The following is a 6,710-nucleotide window of genomic DNA, read 5'->3' as shown; positions in this document are numbered from 1 at the left end:
TTGGTGTAACGAGTGATTTGTCTAAGTAGTATTTGTTTGATTCGATCCCCTTAAGTAAGATATTGGGTTCAAGTTGTGTATAGAAGAAAAACTATAGGAGAAGTTAGGACCTGTTTGGTTTGAGAAAACATTTTCTATTTTCATTTTCTAATTCTATTTTCAGAAAATGATTTTCATTTTCAATTTTTCAATATTTAGAAAACATGTTTGGTTTAACTTTCTATTTTTCATTTTCTGAAAATGGAAACATTGAAAATGTGTTTTCAATTTCCAAAAACATAAATATTATATGATAAAAATATATTTTCTCTTATTAATAAAAAAATTATGATTTTTTTAAAGTAATTATGAATTAATTTTTATATAAATTTAAAACAATATAATATATTTATTAATGAACAATTTGTAACTACAAAATTTCTTTAAAAAAAAAACTACAAAATTTACTCCATAATATTTAATATTTTTGGTACATCAGAAAGATAAACTACAACCCTCTAGGTTGATTCTTGGATCTCCTTACGCTCAGGCCTCAACCCATACGTATACTGACTCTTATCACTTGAGTTATTCTTCGCAAACCATATGTCTTTAATAGCGTTCGGGATATATATAATATAATATTTATTTAATAAAGCTATACAAAAAGAAATTCAAAAAAGGAAAATATAAATGTTTGTATATAAATATATTTTAATTTAATATATTTTCTATTAGTCATCAGCGGTTTACGTATATTTTTAATATATTGTTTTTAATATATTGTTTGAATGTCTTTATTGATATACTCACTAAAAAAGATTTTATTAAATACTACTACGTAGTATAATGATCTAATCCGTTATACTGATTACTAAAAAAAAAGAAAAAAATATTACTGAAATATGCAATTCCACATCCATATATTGTACTGAACTGTTGCCTTATAGGAGAAAGTGTAGGATTTCTATTTTGTCCCTTGTAAGAATCGAACGCGTGACATGAATAAAGAAAGAACATGTTTCATATGAAAGTCCATTTATTCACAAAATTGCCACCGCGTTTTCTACCCTTTTTAGTTCCAAAGTGATTTAGATATTCTCGACTTGAGTAGAGTTATCTCCGATAAAAAATAGTGCATTAGACCTCAAAAAAGGTTTTGCATGAAGTGTTTTATTCTTCTTTCATCTTTTGAGTCAGAATCTTTTCATTATTGATGTTGATTGGGCGGTTTTCAAATGCAACCAACTATGATGATATATTCATACTTCTCTTACCCTTTCATTTTATTTTCACAATTTTTCTCTTCTTATCTCTTCCTCACTCTTTCTTATTTTTCAGTCGCGTCACTCATCATATCTCTCAGTTCTCTTTCTTTATTCTTATCTCTCTCTAAAAGTGGAGGAGAAATTTTTTTATAGACAAATGTTGGTTGTTAGTAATGTTAGTAAATTAGTTCCTTCACCAGGATTTGAACCCTAACCTTTTCACCATTCATTCCTCAAACCCTTATGTCCCCTAACTCTTACACTTAAATTAACCCTCGGGAACTGTAAGGCCCAAGTTTTAAGCTTGTGTCAAGTGAATAAAATTCTTATTCACGATTAGGGTTGATGTATCGTGAAGGGAAACCTGAACTAGAGTTTACCAAATGAAATAAATTTATGAAGGAGAAAGTTTAGGAAAAGTCAAAGGACTGTATCGAAGTCAATTTAAGTTATAGTGCGATCGTTTTACGCTGAAACTTAGGTCAGAAACCCTAGTACATAGCTAGTTTTCACTTTTAGGCACGATGGAAGTTAATTCCAAAAATCTTCAGAGAAATGTTAGAACTTCTCTTATTCCATATATAACAATCGTTTCGAGGCGAAACTCTAGGATCTACGAACGTCCGATTCCAATCATCGGAAGTTTGCCGAAACTGAAACCCTGGTATTTCAAAACCCTAAAATCAACCGACAATGTAGACTTTTTCTATTCAGAGCTTCAGATGAAGATTCCACACGCGTACACCCATTTCTCTTGATGATTTCAATCTTTCTTCAGAAGGAAGTTTTCCATTCCGACATTCGATGCAAAAAGCAACTTATCGGGTAAAATAGTTTTATACCGATTATGCATTAGTCGCTAAAAATACAAGGAGACCTCATTTTAGTTTTGGAATTCTTTCGCCAAAACCTATCTTAGAATTCATGGAGAATGAAGCCGGAAAAATCAGATTCGCGAAACTTTCATTTTACCGCGTTTTGCCAACCTCTATATATAGCCAAGAAAGGAAGAAAAACACAAAAAAAACTACCCATTTTCCCCACCCAAACCCGCGGCCAAGAGAAGAAGAAGGAGGAAGAGTTTTTCTTCATTACTTGCTTGATCGTCGATCAATCAGTTGCTACTTCAAGGTTTCGAGGTATAGTCGCTAATCCTTACCTCTGATCGCTTTTTCCATAGCTTTTCTGTAGACTTTTCTGAGCTGATAGTTTTGAGGTTTTTGCAAAAATATCCTGAATATTTCATTTCTGATTCTAAACATCTTCCTTACATGCCCAAGATCACTTCTGCCGGATTAGATTTTCCGTTATGTCGCCGGATTTCCGCCGGAATCAATTTTAGCCTTAAATACCCATTTTTGGAGTTTTTGGAGTAAAGCTTCAACCTTTAGGCTGAAAACTATCGCCTTAGCTTAGTGCTAGTAGGATTAGTTGTCATAAACGTCGTTAGTAACGTCCCTGTCAAATTTGCTTTTTGGGATTTCAGTTTTTAAATTCTAAGTTAAAAATCATGACCAAAATACCCCTGCGACAGTTTTTGATCCGATAATTTTTCCGAGTTCAGAATACCCTTAGTTACGGCTAATGATAGCATAGGAACCAAGTTTGATCGAAGAAAAATCGAGTCCCCTAATTACCTAAAGTGGCCGAGCCTATAGAGGGGGGAGGAGGAAAATTTCCTTTTCCGAAAACTTGTCCTTTCGCGCTAGATTATCGTACCTCGGAGTATGTACTACTTCGTGTAACCTTAGTAAGTATCGATAGCTTAGTTTTCGATAGATTCTGATAGTATTTCTGTGGTTTTGCTCTAAAGGTGATTTTGAGGAATTTCCAGAGGAGCAAGGCGTTGGTTGTGAGGAAGAGTTTGAAGTTCACCCTGGAGAATCTACAGGTGAGGGCTTCTCACTGAATCTCTAGTTAATGCTTAGGGTCGATGCTTTCGACATTGTTTACTGTTTATGCACTTGTTTGTGTTTGATTGGGAAAAATGTTTTCTGAGGCTTCGGCTGACAATGTAGATGATTCATCTACTGAATGCTTTTGAGATTGAGTTACATGCTATGTGCTAAGTGGGTAACTTAGGATGTGTGGTGCATGCCTTATATGCTAAGTGCTACTTGTTTATCCTGAGATGCTTTGATATATGACATGTTGTTGACTGTGATGAGTTAATGATGCTTCTGTAATGAAATCTGAGATTCTGATTAGTGAGAATAGCGGGCAGGTCATGCCGATTTTATTTTGAGAGTTTTGAGAAAGTTTGATATGACGAATGAGATTCGGACCTTGTTATGATGTTTGTGGATCGAGACATTCTCTGGAGTCATTTGGGGATTGGAAGATCCCGAGAACTTATAGGATTTGCGATAAGACTAAAAGGATATTATTTTGAAAAGAAAACTCATAAGACATTAAACAACCTCTAAGTCTTCAATTAATGATAATAAACTCAAAAGGAAGCTGTGGATGCAAATCTTAGTTTTTGGAAAACGAGAAGTGTCGTCGGATCCAATCGTTGAGGAAGTTGATAAGTGTTGAGTATGTCGATGTTCTTGTGCTGTTGGGGCAGCTGTGTTGAGTATGTTGATGCTCTTGTGCTGTTGGAGCAGCTATGTGTTGTTGGGCTATCCTGGGGATAAGTCCGGGAAACTGTTAGTTTCCGAGAGTGTGATGCTCTGTGCTCGTTGAGCAGTTGTGACCATCGGATTGAGATGAGTCGGATGATTTGGAGATCATCGTGAGTTATGTGTTGTTGTGAAGAAGTGTCTTTTGTCGCAGAATCGACTTTACCTTAGGGTAAGCTTTTAGAGACATTAATTTAGCTAGAACACGTGGCGACGTGTCGAGTGAGATTCGGAGACGTTGTTTGGCTAATCACTGCATTGCATGCACACATTAAGTGGTTTAAACACGGCGAGATACCGGACCACGGCGGATTCCAAAATGGTTATAAGACCGGGATTTCCGCGTAAGAGCGCTGCTAGGTGACTCTTAGTAGCAGACCGAATGGCAGGCCTTCGGGTTTTATGCTGATCTGACTACCGATGTTGTTGGAGTAAGAGGCACGCGGGCCGAAATGGTCCCACCGTGGCTGGTGCTAGGGCTGATCCGTTGATGTCCATCCGTTCCGGAATGCATATTGGTTGACTGGGTTAACCTGCATTGCATATCATGCAACATGCATACTAATTTAGTTGTCGAATGTGATTGTTATTTGTTAATCCTATTTGGAACATGTTAAGTGTTTTTATTGTCGATTATGTTATTGTGAAATATGCAACCCTAGGATGTCATCTCTAGCTATAAGCCTAAGTGGCTATTTATTATCTGTACCTATTGGGTTTAATATCTACATAGTTCTTTGGAGTTGACCCTCGCGTCTTCTGTGTGTGTTTTGGCGGACAACGCCTTTTGTCAGATGTCCATTGCGGACTGGTTCACAATGGTCCACCCTTCGGGGGATCAGATATGAGATGATTGACCAGGATGACCCCGGTTCGTGGGTGGTAGACCCCGCTAGCCAGCGCGCGACGTACTCCGGGAGGATCATGGAGGACCATGTAGATAGTGGAGGACTCTTGAGGTCAGGTGTGCTGCGGAGATGCTCCGTCAGCTTCAACTTGCCACCGGGTGTGCATTGCGGACCAGGAGCAGGGGGACCACCACCACCACCGTTGTCTTCAGACGAGGAGGATCCCTCAGAGGAGGAGCCAGTGGGAGTGCCTTCGGCAGAGTCTAGGGCACCCTCCGTTGCTGTTATAGATGATCATGGATCGGGCCCTAAGCCCGTGAGTCCAGCATCGGAGCACATTGCGGTTGCGAGGGGAGGACGGATAGGGTTGGTAGACTTAGTTGTTCTGGATTCTGATTTAGACGACGATCATGCTAGCACATAGTTTTTGAGTGTTGGTATGAACTCCTCGAGTTAGGATTAGTGTAGGAGTAGAGTCTTAGCTCTGACAGTCTTTGCTTCATTGTATCTTTGGGGACAGGGTAGTTCCGCCTATAGCTTTTTGTGTGGTTTCCTTACGGGAATCACAGAGAGTTGGTTGGACTTAGAAGGTCTTGTTTCAGGCCGATGGGCCAGCTCATTCTCAGTTTTGAGGGATGGTGTTGCGGACACTTCACCCTTTTTATTTGGTTTGTACATATTGCCTACTGGCGCTACTCTTCTATTACCGTCACTGGAGGTTTACTCGTGACGATGTTGCTACTTACAGCGGGGGCTGTTATATATATTGTATATTAGTTCTGTTGTTTACGCTTTTGGGTTTTACTTAATTCAGTTTTGTCTTAGTTATTATCGAAAAAAAAATATTCACGTTTTTCCGCATTAAGTTTTATTTTTGGTTACTAAAGTGACGCCACCGAAATCGGGGTGTTACAGGAACAAGTGTAGGTGAAATTGGTGTGAACTAAACATTTTATTTTGTACCAATAATTACGATAAATTTTTTTCCCTAAAGAATGTTATATACATTAGGAAACATGCATGATAAATTCATCAATAATGTTTGGTAGACCACCTTGGGTGTCTACACACCCGAATATTAATGAAAAAGAGTAACAGAAGAGAGATAGGTGATAAATATGATATATAATGTGATGTGATAGGAAGAAAGAGATAAAAAGAAAATTTGGGTGTAAGTAGACGGTTGTTACTTTTAGTTGTTCAGATATACTAAAGTTCATAACTTACTTCTTGTTATGGTAGTTGGAGAGACTGCCTCCATGCACCCACAAACAACCGACTACCGACTTTACACTAAACACTAATTCATAACCCGACTTGAACGGGTCGACAACCTGAACCCTAAACTCCAAAAGGGCGACTTGAGCAGGCCTGATTGACACGAAATGCCGAGTCAACACAACGTCGACCGATCCGACCCGTTGGAATCGAAACAGACATGTTGAACCCTAAAATAAACCAAAGTCCAAAATCCGACCCAAAGTTGACACGCCCGATCTGCTATGAACCCTAAAATCAGCCCAAAATCCAAAACTCGACTTGACCCTAAACCCGCTCGAATTCTTGCAAACCTACTCGACTCGGGGCTCACCCACTTAACACAGCACTTGACCCGCTCAATGTCTGCCTTCCCAACCCGACCTAGGGTTTATGACCGATTTTAGGGTTTAGGTGGGGTTTACCTTAACCCCAAAAGTATAAAGCATGCTTACACATATCTTTCTCTTCACAAGCTCACCACTACCAAACAAAGCATGAAGCATAGAGTGTATATATATATATATATATATATTGTTGACAGGATTGTAGTTTCACTTTTTTTTTCAGGTGATTTTATTTCATTTTCTACCCACCTAACTCTAATTCTGCCATATCTCTATACGTGTCTGATACTCTGATGTGAGGTATTTGCACCCAATAATGGCCATATTTAAATGTTTGCCATCTGGTGCCTATCTAGAAGGAGACATTATTTGTTAAATAAGACAAAA

Source organism: Lotus japonicus, chromosome 5, assembly GCF_012489685.1.
Source record: "Lotus japonicus ecotype B-129 chromosome 5, LjGifu_v1.2".
Lineage (NCBI taxonomy): Eukaryota > Viridiplantae > Streptophyta > Magnoliopsida > Fabales > Fabaceae > Lotus > Lotus japonicus.
The sequence above is the reverse complement of the archived record's forward strand: the minus strand, read 5'-3'. Positions refer to the sequence as shown.